Source organism: Leptodactylus fuscus, chromosome 5 (genome assembly GCF_031893055.1).
Source record: "Leptodactylus fuscus isolate aLepFus1 chromosome 5, aLepFus1.hap2, whole genome shotgun sequence".
Taxonomy (NCBI): domain Eukaryota; kingdom Metazoa; phylum Chordata; class Amphibia; order Anura; family Leptodactylidae; genus Leptodactylus; species Leptodactylus fuscus.
This window is the reverse complement of record NC_134269.1, coordinates 197,733,636-197,753,012: the sequence shown is the minus strand read 5'-3', so window position 1 is coordinate 197,753,012 and position 19,377 is coordinate 197,733,636.

The following is a 19,377-nucleotide window of genomic DNA, read 5'->3' as shown; positions in this document are numbered from 1 at the left end:
ACTACTGCTTGACCTTGTCAAGATCATAACACTTTTTTGTCTGATCTGATTTTAGAGGTCAATGGCATCAAACTTTTCATAAAGTACTTTAGTATTTTAGAAGATACAATCGACATAAGGCCTAGCAAGAATGTAATCTAGCAAGTCACACTCCTGTATTTTATATTTCTGTTCTTAAAAGAAGTTAGGCCTCATTTACAAGTAGTGATCAAGAGAATGGTGATGGTTATTCTCCCTTCACATCAAACTGCTCTGATCAAGATTTCTTGACCCAAAAAGTTACCAATTTTATTGGTGATTCTCCATGTCCATGTCCATTTGCTGGTATTGGCATTTAATAATGAAAGTTTGTTATCATTAGCCTCAGAAACCCATTAACCATCTGATAAATGAGGTTAGCACAAGTAGGCACCCAGGAGTATCGGCTGTGAAACACGATAATGGTCAAGAAACTATCACATTGAGCAGGTCAATGATGAAGACATTACAAACATTATATATCCTGCAGGTTGTTTGATGTTAGGCCTGTTACATACAATCTAAGAACTTGTCCATCTTTTAGACTTTTGGTCACTGGAAACAATGTAGAGATTATCATTTGCAGGTGAACATACACATTAGAATAATGTCCACCAAACCTGATGATTTCAGGAGGAATGGTCAAACACATGAACGTATATTAAGTTTTTTTGTTTTTTTTCATCAGATATCTTGGGTAAAAAGATATTGCAAGTTTAATTTTAACTCGCTTAATCCTTTGTTGTCAAGAGAGGTAAGCGGCTGACAGAGAGTGGCTTATTCTTCTCTCACCATATATATTCAGTGTACGGGTATAAGGGGGGGATGGGAGGTATAGCTGTTAGCCAGATAGTCATTCAGTAAACAGTTATTGAGACTAGAGATGAGCAAGTAGTATTCGATCGAGTAGGTATTCGATCGAATACTACAGTATTCGAAATACTCATTCTCGATCGAGTACCACTCACTATTCGAATGGAAAAGTTCGATGCAGAACCAGCATTGATTGGCTGAATGCTATACAGTCGGCCAATCAACGCTGGTTCTTCTCCTACCTTTAGAAGTCTTCTCCGTGCGTCTTCCGGCTCTGAATTCACTCTGCCAGGCTTCGGGCTTGGGCAGAGCCGACTGCGCATGCCCGCTTGTAGTGCGGACATGCGCAGTTGGCTCTGCCCAGGCCCGATGCCTGGCAGAGTGAATTCAGAGCTGGAAATGCCACGGGGACGCTGCACGGAGAAGACTTCTCGGAGAATCCAGCCCGACCCTCACTCGTGGACTTGGTAAGTATAATTTGATCAAATGTTGCCTACCCCTGAAATGAGCATTTCCCCCTATAGACTATAAAAGGGTTCGATATTCGATTTGAGTAGTCAAATATTGAGGGGCTACTCGAAACGAATATCGAATCTCGAACATTTTACTGTTTGCTCATCTCTAATTGAGACGCCTTAAGGGTGCTCATATGGACTTTTGGAAGGCTGCACAAGGTTGGATTTCATGAGTATTAAAGTAATAGGAATTCAATCAGTATAGATGAGCGCCAATCATTTAGTCTGAAGATATCTAGCGAGTGTCAACAGTGACTCCATACCCATCAGTGGTGCCCTCCTATATATACTGAAAAGTATACCATTACGAAAATTTACACCCTATTATTGCTCCTTTTACTCTTATAGTTCAGACTTGTATATGAGCCAGCGCATATGGTTCTAATGACCATGTTGATCACCAAGGAGGGTCAGGCCAGGTAACATCTGCTAAGGGATACCACAGTCCATGATGGCTTCCTGTTATTAATAATTTATATTAGAGTTGATTTCTAATAAAACAATAGATATCCTTCATCCGATTACAGAGATTATAGGGGTTATCCAGGACTAGAATGAATAAGACTGAGCTGCAGCATGACAATGTGACCTATGATTTCACTGCCTGATAAGAGGAAGTGGAGGTCTGTCTAAAAGAAGGTTATCCTGGCAAAACCTTTGAAAAACATGGTTTTAAACCCATAAAACAGATGTTCTGCAAACTATTAAGGATTTTTTCCAAGACTCATGTACTGATGCCCTATTGCAGCATCCCAGAGTGAGCTGCTATATGTTTTATGTTTGTCACTTGTACCCCGGGGTTGTCTTGTTTGTCCTGTCTATGTGCCATTGTATTAATGTTTGCACTTTCTACAGTTTGAATAATGCTGTACTACCTCAGGGCGAATCACAGGCCTCAGGCAGGGTTGAAGAGAGGGTTTATAGTCCCCTGTTGGGAGTTGCAGATTTAGTCCAGTCCAGTTCAGAGTAGTGGATGCAGCCATCTATACATGTACCCTGCCGTGCGAAGCAGAGGGAGAACTCAGTTAGGAATCCAGCAGACACCAGTCCAGCCTCTAGGAGGGAGTCTTCTTATTCCAGATTCGTTCCAGAGACAGCCCCTGAGATAGGGAGAAATTTGGTGCATCTCTGAGTATCCCACTTTCATCCAGAGACAGCCCCTGAGATAGGGAGAAAGTTTTGTGCATGTTCGAGAGACATCTGCTTCCGTGCCAGTAGGAGCAACAGATGTACCTGACAGGAGTACTTCAGCTGAGCCTAGTTTTTCAGGTACTCAGGTCTCTATCAGAACTCTTTGCCCTGTTTCAGTCCCTATCCACTGAGGTAGGGAGTGGAACGAGTGGTGCAGTAGGTGAAGTGTATTACTGCAGAGTCTGTGTCATCCCTGGCAAAACCTCCTAAGATCAAGGCTTTGGGGAATGAGAACTCTATCTATACCCATCTGCAAGCTGCTGGTGAATCTGTAAAAGCTGTTCAATAAAAGAGTTCTTTGGTTTACCCTGCAACACTGGACTCCTGAGTCGTGCCTGAATCCAACATCAAGGGCCCTTCTGAACACCATCACATCACCTCTCCCTACTAGAAGTGTCCTGGGGGAAAACAGACCACTATCATCTCCATCAGGTAGTGCTGCAGGACCCCCCTTGGCTGTGACCAGCCCTGGAGAGGGATTGGTGTGAGAGAGATGAGTCCACGGCATAGCAGGTGGCACAGCCAGTGTCATCTTCACTTTCACTCTCCGGTCTCCTCTACTGGGTTGTACGTTGCACTATAATCACTGTTTGAAAACACTGTAGCGCTCATGAGCACCGTATCCTCTCCCTTTTTTTCTTTTAACTGTAAATTTTATTTGAAATTTCTATAAGGGAAAAAAAAAAAAATACAGACTATTTCTAAATTCTAGAAGTAAAGTAGTAAGCAAAGGATAATAGGTTTCAGAACAGTAGACAACAGACAACAGATTAGAGGAAGAACAAAAAAGGAAGGGGAGGAAGGAAGTGGAGGAAGTGTGTGCACAGAGTCCCTGCTGTATGAAGTAGGTGTCCCACAGAGTCCATATGAACTGGAATTGAAAATTGTAGTCAGGTTTTCCAAGCAGCTAAGGCCTCGTTCACATCTGTGTCAGCAATCCTTTCAGGGGAGTTCACAGGGAGACTCCCCCGAATGGACTACCAAGCGCATTTGCATGCGTTCAGTGAAAGCACATGGATCCCATAGATTATAATGAGGTCTGTGTGCTTGCCGCGAGATCTCCGCTGTGAACATGCGGACAGGAAAGTACTTCACAATTTACTTTTCTGTCCGCATGACTCGTGTGAAGATCTTGCCGCAAGCACACGGACCCATTATTGTCTGTGGGGTCCATGTGCTTTCACTGCATACCGCTTGCAAATGCATTCGGTAGTCCATTTGGGGGACCCATGCAGACTCCCCAAACAGATTAAGAAACGCAAATGTGAACCAAGGGTTTCATCTTTCATATGAGCCAAAATTTGAAATGGAGGGGGGCTACCACTCTTCCCCAGATGGATGGGGGATGGAGGGTGAGGGAGGTGAGCAGGTCAGCAGGCCTATAAAAAAAACATTGGGGTGCATAGCATCCAACCATAATTTTTCAATTTCCCCCCATCACTTTCCTGTTTTGCTGATTTAATTTTTATTTGTCGCTTGAAACAGTTTCAGCTCAGTCCCATTCAACTTAATGGGGCTGAGCTACAATACCAAGAACAGCCCCTCCACAACATATGGTAATGCGCTTGATCATGAGGAGCCACAGTGGTCACCCAAATGCTGACACATCTTCAATCATCTGATCTGTAGGGATCTTGGGTTTTGAACCCCCTTTTATCACATACCCCCTTTGTTAACATATAAGTCCCGAAAACCCCATTTAAGTTAAATAGATTAATCACTGTGATGGATTTCCAACAGTGAAAGATAAAATAAGTTAATTCACATTGCAGTTTAATCAGACATTGTGCAGTATGTACTGTGATTACTATAGCACATGCAACTCCGAAGATGAGTCTCCACTAGGGTTGAGCGATCGGGTTCGGAAAAGATCGGATTACGATTGGCGAACAAGTAAATTTCACAATCACGTTCGGAATTCCGATCCCGATCTTTTCCAGGGGGATCGAGGTCGGAGGTTATCTCAAGCTCAACCCAAAAAGTGATTTTTCCCATAGAGAAGCATTGACTAGGGTTGAGCGATCAGGATCGGAAAAGATCGTATTCCTATCGGCAATCGAGCAAAGTTCATGATCAGAAATCGGATTTTAAAAACGATCTTGAAATCTTAAGATTGGCTCAACCCTAGTCTCCACAGCACGTGTGCCAAAATATGGGGGCCCAATGGGGTACAACCCATTTTTTTAAAAAAATGGGTTGTCCAAGGTTAGAAAACAACCCCTTCCAAAAGCAGCCACAGGTTCAGCCATGATTCTGAAGTGCAATCCCTACATTAACCATGTGAATATACATCCCTGTATATCCCTATACAACCTATACAAGGTCCCCAGGAAGGTCTCGGCCGCTCTTCTTCATCTATGTTTCATTGTGTCAGAGTTAATCATCAAGATATAATACAGTTATATGTAGGGATAGCCATAAAGTGATTCCAATCATTGACCTTCCTATAAATTACTGGACCTCATAACTGGACTATAAAATTTCTCTGCCCTTGGTCAGGTCATGCAGATTTATTATCATGTACTCCAGAAATGGATGAATGGCCCTGCTTTGAGGAGATTGTGCCTTATTCATCAGGAGGCAGGGGTCTCGTCATGTATGAGGAGCAGCCGCTACCAGTGATGGTGTTATGAAGACTGGCAACGATTACACCAGTCTTCTTAAATCTTCTACAATCAATTACAGTGTAGTTTTCATGATTAAAGATCACTAAATATTATTAAAGAAAGTAAAGTTCTGACATGATTGGTTGCTACGGGCAAGTTTCTAACCTATTGTGGCTAATATTTTAATACTGGATATTTAAAGGAGTTGTCTGGAATTTTAAAATTGGTGGGTTAATCTTAGGATGGGTCATTCATATTAAATCAGTGGTAGTGAGCAGCCCATCAACCAGCTTTATGCCCACAGACATGCCCAGTATGGCATGGTTGTAATTGGCCAGGTGGGACATGTGACCCATCTGTATAAGAGTTGGGGTCACAGGACCTGTCACCATTCCAGCTAGGTAGGGAGAGGAGCCGGATACTGTGAGGGGCAGATAGCCTAGAAATAATAAGCACAGTGACAGTAAACTGCATATATACCCATACTGTCTCCCATCGCAGTAATAACTGCTTGTCTATACACACCAACTCCTAGCTCAGTAACAATAACTACTGTCTCCTACGACAGACTTTGACTCACATGGTGGATGAGTTTATATCGACATGTCTCCTGGAACTGAGCGATGGGTCCCCCATAGAGATGAGCGAGTAGTATTCGATTGAGTAGGTATTTGAACGAATACTACGGTATTCAAAATACTCATACTCATTCGAATACCATCGCTATTTGCATTAAACTGCTGTGGTCCGATCTTAGACTCTGCTTCCTCACAGACGAGCCTCCTTCAGAACCAGCGTTGATTGGCCGAATGCTGTACACTGGCCAATCAACGCTGGTCAATGCATTCCTATGAGAAAAAGTCAGCTCCCGCATAACCGCAAGCTGCCAGCTCTCCTGACTAGCAAGGACGAGCCTGCTGCAGAACCAGTGTTGATTTGCCGAATGCTATACAGTGTATAGAATTCAGCCAATCAATGCTGGTTCTCCAGGACGAGTAAGGGCTGGTTCACATTAGCGGTTGCCTCCCGTCCGGAAGGAGCCCGCAGAAGGACCCCCCGAACGGAATATCAGCACAACTGCAAGAGCTGTGCAGTTAAAGCGCACAGACCCATAGAATATAATGGGGTCCATGCGCTTTAACTGCACAGCGCTCCTCCTAAACACTCTCTTCCTGCTACTCGTGGACTTGGTGACTCTCCTTTAGTCGAATAGTGGTTTCCCCTGAAACGAGCATTTTTTCCCATAGACTATAATGGGATTCGATATTCAATCGAGTAGTTGAATATTGAGGCTCTACTCGAAATGAATATTGAATCTCGAATATTTCACTACTCGCTCATCTCTAGTCCTCCATGTTCAACTTCTGGATTGGTAAATTGGACAGGAGGCCAGAGCTTGCCCTCTATGCCTCAGAGGTGCTGGCCTGGCCTGTCCTGCAGCAAGTGTCCTATCAGAACATGTATTCAGCTCCGCAGGGGTACTGACAAGAGGATCTGCCTATCCACAGCCAACATGGACATACTTACGTTCATTAAGATGAACCAGGCATGGATCCCATAGGACTTGGCTGTGCCAGCGCATGAGTGAGTGGTTAAACTGTTGGCTACCACCTCTTCCACTTACACGGCCACATCCACCTCCACCTTCTCCCCTGGAACTCTACCACTTGTTTCAACATTTTTATTTATTTGTATTTTATTAATTAATTAATTAATTTACATATTTTAATTTTTCCTTTGTTATTATTTTAAATATTTTCCTAACCCATTTTTTGAAGCGCATTTGACCTATTATTACCCTCATTTTGCAGCCCTCTACATTTACTATACTCATTTTACAGCCATTTTTGGGGCACCAAGTTCGGGTCCCCATTGAATTCATTGGCTTTTAGGCTCAGGCTACTTAGATGGCTTTAGGATTGAGGTGCTCTAATTAGTCTGGCAGTTAATTCTTTGTGTAACATTTGATCATATAGAATTACACCAGTAACAGGCAATATGGCAATGGCAAACAATAGAGATGAGCGAGTACTATTCGAAACGGCAGTTTCGAATAACACGCCCCCATAGGAATGAATGGGAGTGGCCGGGACACAGGGGGTTAAGCGGCCGGACGCCGGCCCCGGCTGCATGCTGGCTGCGTCCATTGATTCCTATGGGAGTGTGTTATTCGGAACTGCCGTTTCGAATAGTACTCGCTCATCTCTAATAAACAACATGCCAGATAGTGTGTAACATGAAGAAGCACTGTATCTCTTCCTTTTTCACATTATCAACTTCTGAACTGCCTGATTTCAATAGAAATGGCATAGCCAATGTCAGTACCAAGAACTGATGCTAGAGTCCACTGGACTGGGTGCTCATGGTTGTCTGGGCAAATAAACTGTGCACTTGTCAAGTGAGGTTAAGGCTAAAGCCCAATGTAGAAAGCTGTGGAAACAGACAGTGGTGGAAATCCATTTTTCACAGAAAGTCCACAGTTTTCTGCAGACATTTTGCCTCTATTATACCTATACAGAAAACACTAGCATTTGCGTATGTATAATTGACATGCTACAATTTTCAAAAACGCAACTGTTTTTGAAATCACAGTATTGCTGCTATGGCTTTTTTTTTCTGGAGTGTGTGGTTGATATTAGCCTGAATCCCATTCATTTTAAAGGTAATGTAAAGCACTGAGTTTTTTTTGTTGCAATGTTTATGTTGCGGTCAAAACACTGTGTTTTCACAACATGGGGCCCTTGCCTTAAATTGATTTTTTTTTACTAAAATATTGATGACTTATCTTTAAAAATATCAGATTTGTGGGGGGTCTGACACAGACTTTACCGAATACCTGCTCTCAGATAACTGTGCTTCCATCTCTATTCTCTGTAGATAATTGAGCTTCCTGCTCTACCCTCTGTAGATAACTGAGCTTGCTGCTCTACTGTCTGTAGATAACTGACCTTCCTGCTCTATTCTCTGTAGATAACTGAGCTTCCTGCTCTATTTCCGTAGATAACTGAGCTTCCTGCTCTATTCTCCGTAGATAACTGAGCTTCCTGCTCTATTCTCTTTAGACAATTGAGCTTCCTGCTCTATCCTCTGTAGACAACTGAGCTTCCTGCTCTATTTCCTCTAGATAACTGAGCTCCCTGCTCTATTGTGTGTATATAACTGAGCTCCCTGCTCTATTGTCTGTAGAAAACTGAGCTTCCTGTTCCCTTCTCTGTAGATAACTGAGTTTCATTCTCTATTCTCTGTAGATAATTGAGCTTCCTGCACGAGTCTCTGTAGATAACAGAGCTTCCTGCTCTATTCTCTGTAGATAACTGAGCTTCCTTATCTATTCTCTGTAGAAAACTGAGCTTCCTGCTCTATTGTCTGTAGATAACTGAGCTTCCTGCTCTAGTCTCTGTACATAACTGAGGTTCCTGCTCTACTCTCTGTAGATAACTGAGCTTCCTGCTCTATTATCTGTAGATAACTGAGCTTCCTGCTCTATTTCCTCTAGATAACTGAGCTTCCTGCTCTATTGTGTGTATATAACTGAGCTCCCTGCTCTATTGTCTGTAGAAAACTGAGCTTCCTGTTCCCTTCTCTGTAGATAACTGAGTTTCATTCTCTATTCTCTGTAGATAATTGAGCTTCCTGCACGAGTCTCTGTAGATAACAGAGCTTCCTGCTCTATTCTCTGTAGATAACTGAGCTTCCTTATCTATTCTCTGTAGAAAACTGAGCTTCCTGCTCTAGTCTCTGTACATAACTGAGGTTCCTGCTCTACTCTCTGTAGATAACTGAGCTTCCTGCTCTATTATCTGTAGAAAACTGAGCTTCCTGCTGTACTGTCTGTAGATAACTGAGCTTCTTGCTCTAGTCTCTGTACATAACTGAGCTTCCTGCTCTAGTCTCTGTACATAACTGAGCTTCCTGCTCTATTCTCTGTAGATTCTCTATTCTCTGTAGATAACTGAGCTTCCTGCTCTACTCTCTGTCTATTAGTTGCTGCAGCAGCCATATATTGTGAACAGCATGGTGGCTTCTAAATGTCACAGAAACATTTCATTCATTCATAATTTTGTTTTCTTCTACATACTGTAGACATTCCACACAAGTTTGATTTCACTGTCACCTTTTCACTCCTTTTGTTCTTATGAATATTAAGAACTGAAAAGTATTATTATAAAGCAGAAAAAAGTCACGGAATTTTACAACTGTTAAAATGAAATATAAAACACATTACAAATAGGGTTGAGCCGATCTTGACTTTTCAGGATCGATTTTTAAATTCGATTTCCGATCATTTTTCATTCGAACCCGATCTCGATCCCAATTCCGATCCCAATGCAAGTCAATGGGATTTTTTTTTAAAAGCAATCCTATTCACTATACAGCATGGAATCTAACAATTGAACGCTTTAATTGTTAGAATCCACGATGTGTAGTGAATATTTTAAATCACTAAGTAGCCAGAGGTTTTTTTTTTAATCCGCTGGCTACTTAGTCCCCTCTGGTGTCCACTTACCTGAAGAGATGGCTTGTCCGGTGCTCGGTGTTCTCGATCTTCTTTGCCTCGCGACCCCGCCTCCCAGGTTAGTGTTTAAAGAGCTAGGAAGGCGGGGCTTGTAGCTTAGGAGAGTGTGGGCGGGAACAGGGCAGGGAGCCGTGACGTCTCCCCTCCCAGTACTCGCCCACACTCTCCTAACCCGCCCACACTCTCCTAACCTGGGAGGCAAGGGACAGCGAGGCGAAGAAGAACTAGAAGACCGGGCACCAGACCAGCCATCTCTTCAGGTAAGTAGCTACTAGAGATGTTAGCTAGTCTCCCATTAGAATGAATGGGAGACTAGCTAGCAAAGCATTGTGGGAAATGATCACCGATCTCGATCCCACCTAAAAAGATCATGTTCGGGATTCTGATCGCGATTGTGAATTTTTCTTGATCGCCGATCAGAATCCGATTTTTTCCGAACACGATCGCTCAACCCTAATTACAAACTTTTGTTTTTGGTAATTTTTTTCTCACTTTTAGTGCATTTTTTGGGTATCTGTATAGGTATGCCCTGCATGCCCAAATTTGTGTCCGTGCAAAAAAAATTGTTTCCAGGCGGAAAGCCTGCATATGGGCACCAGCAGTTTGATTTAAAAACCCATTCAAATTAATGGGTTTTAAAACTGACCTCCAGCAAACCGCCCATATTAGTCATAATAAATTGTATGCTTTTTGATGTACACTTTGACATATATTTTCTCTCTTATGGTTGCTCCTACCTTATAATTATGTACTAAACTGCTCACCAATCAGGTCTGGATCCATACAAACATACAACTCTATTTTGTGCCACAATTACCTGTTTTTGCGTAGGAGATTAACATCTTCTGGCTATCCCGCTTGCTCTGGAAGAGTGGAGATATCTTCTAGAGGATACTATATATCCAGTGATACTCTATACGGACTATAAGAATCAACCTTCAACCTTATCTGCTGACATCAGAACATTTCAATCGAGGCAGATGCTCATTTTTCTTTGTCTGCTTTAACTTTCTGCTCCACTTCTGGCCCATCGAGAAGAATGTGAAATGAAATGTCTTCTCCCATTCCTTTGATTCCTGTTTTTATAAGATGACACTTTTCATTCCTTTGTCTGGTCTTCACTCTGCAACCAATTTAGCAAAACTCGTTGCTAAGCATGTTCACCTGAATATTCTGCCTCTTCAAATAAAGTCTGACCGAGTAGTGCCCTACCTGTACAGGTTGTAAAGACTTCTGTGGGTGTTAAGTTGGACTTCTCTTCTGAATACCATTGTTCAGTTCAGTGGACAAGTTGAACATGTCAGCCAGATCCTGGAGAATTATCGTTTGGCATTGTGTCTCCTTTTGTCATGACAATTTTGTTTCTCCGCTTCTGTGGGCCAAATATTCCTACAATAACTATTTTGGTAGGTCTACCAGATATGAACAGCACCCTTGACTTCCACTTTCCGTCTCGCCTTCATCTGAGGAACCAACTGTAAACTCCACCTTCTAGGACAGCTTTGACAACAGAGTATTTTCAGGTTCTTTCATTTAATTCAGATTACTCCATAAGGCCTGGTTCACATCTGCATTGGGTATTAACGGAATACCAAATGCATTGACAAGTGGTGAGCTTATGAAAGCACATGGACCCCAAAGACTATAATGGGGTCCCTTTCTTTTCCACACGGTGCCCGCACAAGTCATGCAGAGGAAAGTAGTTCATGAAGTTCGGAAAAGTTCATGAAGTTAAGAAAAGTTACGGACACCGCGCGGAAAACACACAGACTACATTATAGTCTATGGGGTCCGTGTGCTTTCAGTGCTCATTGCTTGCCAATGCGTTTGTTATTCCATTCGGGGGATGTCCAAGTGAACTTCCCAATCAGAATACCAAACCAAGCCTAAGGTTCTATCCTAGGGGTTTCACTGCTGCCAAGACAGCAGGTCCACACTCTCTCTATTACACGAAACTCTTTCTATAAGGTTATTAAGAAAATTACCTGTATATCAAGTACATTCATAAAAATAACACATATAACATAACTTTGTAGTTAATTCCCATAATAAATTTCTATATTTTTCATCTCTAAGCAGCAGTTTCATGAATTTGTCATCTCTATCTCTCATATCCGAGTGAAGGCTCAACACCCTGTACAGCATTTAGTGTTGACAACAAGTGGCCACTTTAACATGGCTGGAGGAATTTATGGCATCAGCTGTCACTGTAAAAGACACACTTGGGAAGCAGATGCTGTCAATCACAATATACCAAACATTCTTTTACTAGAGAATGAATCCTACATTGTAATATGTACCGTGCAATAATATGGTCTGTTTCTATATTTTCCTTTTTCAGACATCAGTCCATTATACTGTATTACCAAGAACTATGTAGTGTACAGAATTAGATCAGCAACATGACAACATCAAGGGAGTTGTTCCAAAAATAGTCATTTATCATCTCACCTATCTACTAGATACAGAAGGTAATAAATGTCTATTCACTAATTACTTGGAAATTCGTTTTAAGCCCCCAACATGAGGATGAGCAGACGTTATGCATGTGTTCTGCCACTCAATATACAATATATACAATATCTAAGGGGATGACCATAAGCGTAGCTTAAAGATCCTGGGCTATTTGTAAAGTCTGCAACAGTGCCCCTACATAAGATAAGATAAGATAAGATAATAGTTTAATAGTCCCACAATGGGGAAATTTCAGTGATACAGTTTCATATATGGTACAGTAGTATATAACAAGAGAGAAAAACATACAAGCTCATGGCAGATAGAGAAATCCTAGGAATCATAGCAACTAAAAAAGAAAGAAACACAGACACACTGCAGGATCATTTAGTTCTCTGTGTGAAGTGATGTTAATAATACAGCCGACTCTGGTTGGAGGACACGAGGAGGGGGCACAGCATGTAGATATAACAGGCAAAAACGTTTTTTGTAGAGGTGGGGACATATGCAGCTATCATGATAACATGTGGTAGTTCCTTTGGTAGGTGGTGAGATCTCCTGCTCACAGCTGATAGTTCGGTATCTTGCATCAGCGCTATTGTCCATTAAACACAAAAAAATGCCCTAAATGTCCTTCATCACAAGCCCTCCTCCTTTCTTCTTACCACTGTATTCTACTGCCCAAAGAAGTCTGAAGCCATCCAGGTAGACAGGGTGCTGCTCTCTTGCCAAGCTTCCATAAACACATGGGTAGGTGGGTGATGGTAGGTTCCCAGGTTGTAACAGGGTCCCACGTGTCCACAGTAAAAGAAAGAAATACCAGTCAGCTGTAGCATCTTCACACATCAGCAATAGACTCCAAAAATCATCTCCTTGAAAGAAGAAGTCCGCAGGTTTCTCCTCCAGCTTTGTCTGCCTCATGGTGTCCATGCTGTCTTTAGCTCGTGGGGGGATGGTAACAGGCACATGTGCACACAGGAAACCAGCTGAATCAGGTCTTGAGTCTTGTCAATGTCTTGTGCCATTTAGAATAGGGAATAATTTCATGTCGTTCCAGTGCACCCCTATACCTACACCCTGGGGATAACTGAAACTGTTAAGCACTGCACTCAGCTATTCCTGTAAGCCCTTATACAGATAACATGGACCAATTAATATTGACAAAATATAATTTCTGGTACTTAACTCCTTGTTGAGTTCTCATATCTGAACTGCATTTAGCCATACCATCTAATTTACAACCATGGTTAGCCTAGTGGAACAACTTTGAAGTGTATTTGCAATTCACTGATCTATGCCATGATATAAGGGCCCATTCTGAAGACATATTTTGTTTGTTTAAGGGCTCATGACACAGAATGTCATCCTCCAAATGTAGTTGACACGATCCAGCAGAATTGTGAGGTTTTGTCTGGCAGAGGAGTAGAATAATTTTTTATTCCATTTCAATTACACAGTTTAGGACCCACACACAGTATAAGATACCCTTTTTTTTACACCACCCCACCACCACTACTAATTTTAGGACCCCCTTCGCCCCCACACACAAAGTATATGACCCTCCACAGTATATTTTAGGCTGCTACCTATTGTATTATAGGTAAAGGTCAATAATTTTTACTCACCTGTCCATCCTTATGTAAAGGATGCCCTCCGCTGCCACCTCCAGGGTGCATTGCATCCAACACTGAACAACGTTGGGACTCGGTACATAGGACAACATTGGGACTCCAGGGTTCATTCTTCATCATCGGGATATAAGTGCAGTGCCACCTAGAGGAGGCAATAAGGGCACTATGTATAGGTGAGTAAAAATTATCATCCACTACTTATTACACGATAAGTAGCAGCCGATTAAAAATAATTTTGCCCCAGTTTATTCCATGAGGTGCCGCTTGAGGCCATCACCTCAGATCATCTAAGGCCTGGTTCACATCTGTATCACTAATCTGTTCGGGGGAGTCTGCATGAGGACTCCCCTGAATGGAATACCAAACACATTGGCAAGCAGTGTTTAGTGAAAGCACATGGACTCCATAGACTATAATGGGTCCGTGTGCTTTCCACATGGTCTCCGGATGAGTCATGCGGACAGGAAAGTAGATCGTGAACTACTTTTCTGTCCACATGTTCCTAAGTAAAAAGGGGGCCCAAGTCAATAGGGAGATAACACCCCAAAAACCCTCATCACCAAATTACATATGATTACAAAATTGATGTTCTCGATAATGAAATAACAAAGGTATATTTGGAAAGTGTGTAAGGAGTCACTACAAGATAATGTGATTACTTCTACTCCAATTTTCCTGCTGACAGACTCCCTTTAAGTTGAATCGTTTTTGTTCCGCTTTATATTGCATTACTTATATAGACAACAGATATTTGTCAATGATTTCTGATTTTAATTTGCCTTCTTATGTCAGCTAAGGTCTTAATGGAATCTACCAACAAATTGATTCCAACAAGTCAATTTGCTTCTTGTGGTTCTAAACACGCAGAAATAACTGCAAAGAAGCGTAAATGCCTTGATTCGCAAAAGAATGAATAAGACATAAGCATAAACAGCGCAGTGTAGGTTATGTAATCTTTACTATAAATAAATCGGTTCCACTCCTATAAATTGAAATAAAACACCAAACCGTCCTCCTAATCAAGGTGCTCTGAAATCAGCTTCTAATCAAGACTCCATTCCCAAGGGATATGATTATGCAGGATACAGGCCATTACCTCCTGCTGAATACTTCAGGCTTGACATTTCCAAGCTCTTTAATAAAAATAAATACCATTACTTCACTGAAAGTCAAAAGTGTGCTTGTTGTTGAATGTGATTTTAAGGACCTCTATACATTAGCCTGAAATCTTCTGTCTATGGGAAATCTAAGACTCTGTTTTCTTGGAACAAATTATGGCTTCTGACAAAATAATACCATACAAGGTTTATGATGATATGGTTAATTTCAGATTATAATAATTTAATATACACTAGGTACTATAGATTTCACTATTTTGCTCTCCAGATAGGTTTGTCCTGAGATAAACTTCACACAGGGTTGCCCTACTAATGAGGCGAGGTTGGCCGGTCCCTGCAACCTCTATTATGCCCCACAGTCTATTGTGCCACTGTGGGGCATAATAGAGGTTGCAGGGGACACTGTGAGGCACAATAGAGGTTCCAGGGGCCACTGTGAGGCACCAAGGAGGCTGCAGGGGCTGCTGTGGGGCATAATTCCACGTGCAAGGGACACTTATAAAAGTGTTCATTAGGGGACATTGTGGATAGAAGGGAATATATATAATGGGAGTTGGGTGCGTGAGAAGTGAGGAGTCAAAGATGTCTGTGTTGCAAACCTTGCAGAGTCAAGTCACAGCTGGAAAAAGTCGCCATGGCGATCCAAAGAGAAGAGATGGGAAATGTGGGAAGACGTCTCCTGGAAGTAACAAAATATTACTGCATTGTTCTCACTCTATTGTTACCTCTAGCACCCCCCATCCCTGCAGCCTGAGGCAGACGATCAATAGACGTCAACCCCCCTCACCTGGTATTCAGTATTCAGTCCGGGGGGGGGGGGGGGGAGCCTTTTGATCGTCCACCTCAGGCAGATTTGGAGTAAGGAGACCAAAGTCAATAAACTGAGCTCTGATGGGGGCAAATGGGTCTGGAAGAAACACAGGAATAGGGGGCTAACAGATCGAGAAATTGAAGGAACTGTCAATTTTGGTGGAGGAAGTTTGATGATATGGGGTTCTTTAATAGCCAAAGGCGTTCTATGCTTTACCCGGATCGATGGTGATCTCAATGCTGAGTTAAATGTGAATATCCTAAAAGATGAATTACTTCATAAACTTGAGTACTATGGGTATGAAAAGGACGACATAGTGTACCAGCAGGACAATGACCCAAAGCATACTTTGAGATTAATGAAGAAATGGTTCAATGACAATGACGTAGAGGTGCTGACCCCCGCAATCCCCAAACCTCAACCCGATCCAATACTTGTGGGTAGAGTTGAAGAAAAAGCTATATTCGTACCAAAGTGAGTCGACAAGTACGCACCAACATTGGGACCGTGTAGAAGAGACCTGGTATCAGATTTCGGTCCAGACAGGCTTAAATCTGATCGAGAGCATGCCCAGAAGGATTCAAGCAGTGTTAAAAGCCAAAGGTGGATTTACAAAATGCTAACAAAATAATAAAAATAAAATTTAGATATGTAGGAGCAAAAGAGTAACAATGCAGTTTCATGATAAGAATCTGCATAAGTAATCGTATGCTAAATAGTTACAAGTCAAATGTATGCATGAGATAGCCACAATCCTATTAATATTATAAATGTGAAAGTTTGTGGGTTCGTGAGTTTGGATGTTCGGATGTTTGTTCCTCAATCACGCAAAACCCGCTCGACCAATTTGGCTGAAATTTTCCACAAACATAGTTAATACACCCGATTGCGCAATAGGCTACTTTTCGTCACAATAGCGCACATACGTTTGTGCCAGGACCCTCACAAAACCCGAACTCACACCACCATCTCTGCAATCTCACACACTTTGGACCATAGCAAGCCCCAAAATTCCTATTGCCCTCTGCAGCCTCGCCCCTAACCCCACACAATCACATATACATATACTTTACCACTTTGCCCCTCACCATAACGATACTCCAGGAGGCTCTCTTTAACGCTCCGGAGCAGCCATGTTTGCCGACCCCCACCGCTCTGACAATCCGCGACACCGCCCACCCATGTCAATACCCCTAGGAGGTCTAATAAATGCAAAAAAAAAGTTTTAAAAAAGTAAAAATATATATATATATATATATATATATATATATATATATATATATATATATATAAAAAAGGATTAATAATTCAAATCACCCCCCTTTCCCTAGAACACATATAAAAGTAGTTAAAAACTGTGAAACACATACATGTTAGGTATCCCCGCGTCCAAAATCGCCCGCTCTACAAAGCTATACAAATATTTTTCCTGTTTGGTAAACGCCGTAGCGGGAAAAATGATCAAAAGTGCCAAACCGCCGTTTTTTCACTGTTTTGATTCTGATAAAAATTTGAATAAAAAGTGATCAAAGCAATAACATTTCCCGAAAATGGTAGAACTACAAAGTACACCCGGTCCCGCAAAAAAAGACGCCCTATAAATCCCTGTACACGCACGTATAAAAAAGTTACGGCTGTCGGAATATGGCGACTTTTTAAAAAAAAAAAAATTTTAACACAATTTTGGAATTTTTTTACGGGGTCAAAATGTTAATAAAACCATAGAAATTTGGTATCCCCGGAATCGTAACGAAACACAGAATACAGGGGACAGGTCATTTTGGTGGCACAGTAAAATTAAAGCCCGTAAGAAAGTCGCAGAAATTCATTTTTTCTTCAAATCCACCCCATTCGGAATTTTTTCCCTGCTTCCCAGTACATTGTATAGAATAAATAATGTGGCATCATAAAGAAAAATTTGTCCCGGAAAAATTAAGACCTCATATGGCTCTGGGAGCGGAGAAATAAAAAAGTTATGGGGTTTAGAAGGAGGGGAGTCAAAAACGAAAATCAAAACATGCTATCGGCAGGAAAGGATTAACTTCAAATCCCTCTGTCCCAAAGTCACTATGTACAGTTTATACCAACACCGTATATATAGCAGCTCAAATACAAAGTAACTTCAACACAAAAGTCTCACGTATTCTCAGAATTACAGCGAAAACAAGATACAAAGTTATATTTCATATCCCATACCTTATACACAGTACGAAAACCTTACCCACGCCTGTATATACCCACTACTACAATCACCGCAGACGAAGTCGCGGGTACCAGCTATACTCAATATAACCAGGAGAATTTGCTATCCACTCCACTTTTTCAAGTACGCAAACATTTAAGAAATCTGTATCCACCCAATTCTCGAATCACCGCTGACGAAGTCGCGGGTAACAGCTAGTGATTTTATAAAAAATGATGGTAGTCTCACATTTGAAGCTGTAGTGGATGGCGAGATGTGGGGCCTGAAAGTCAAAAGTTCAAAACATTGTTACCATTTTGCTCGTCAGTATATATTGATAAGTCACCTTTAGGATAAGTCATCAATATCTGATCCAATATCTGGTATCCAACATTCAACCCTTAACAGATGAACTGTTTGACGAGGCTTTAGTATTTGGGTGGGTGCTGGAGTCACTTCAATTGAAGGCAAAATACAGTCCTGTACATCGTATATCACGCATCTTGGTTATTTGAACTGGCAGACCGACCACATGACATCAATTGACCTGTGAAGCTTAAAGGGGTTGTCCAGGATTTAAAAAAAAAAAAAAATTACATTAAACTACTCACCCCTATCCCCCCCAATCTATTTTATAAATTATTAGCAAAAGTTGATAGTTACCATTATTGCTGGGGTGGTCACCCCAGGCACATCTTCACAGTATCCTGTGATTCTCTATCTAGCGGCTTCTTTAAGTGTGGCTCTCTCAAGCTCCAATTTAATTTGAGCAGCTGATATGCTCCTTTATCTAAATTAGAGCTAAGTTATGGGTGGACAACCATTTTATCCTTACAAGCCCATAGGGATTCAGAATAAGACAAAATCAATCTGTTAATAGCATTGGCCAACAAATGAGCAGATGAATCCCTCACTGTGTTACATACAGATACTTAGTACACAGCATCTTAACCAACCTGTACAACCATATAATAAACTGGGTAGAATATTTACAATTCTCCAATTTTTATTATAGTAGTGTATTGGGTGACTATGATATAGAAGGAAGCCAGCCATTATCCCCACTCTCTGGGCACCATTTTTTCATTGTTGCTTTGGTGGCCCTATTAAATTATCTTTATGAGGCTTTGTGCTGAAAGCTGATTCATGGCGAATTTACAATAGCCATGTATGGTAGGATGTGCCATAAATACCTGATAAATGAAGGGTCCAATCTCTAGGACTTCCACCAATGGAGATAATAACTGTTTCAAAAACTTTCCATAGACTTTATCACACATCTCTTTTTAAGGTGAAGTTTTAAGGTACACAGTCCAGTCATATTAATGTGACCACCGCCTACTTTTGACATCATCGCAGAAGGCACGTGTCATCAGCCATCTGGCTGCACCCATCATTGTGGAAGGCACGATGGATCAACACAAGTATGCATCTATCCTTGTGGACCATGTTCACCCCTACATGCGAATTGTTTTTCCTCAAGATGATGGCATCTACCAGCAGGACAATGCAACGTGTCATA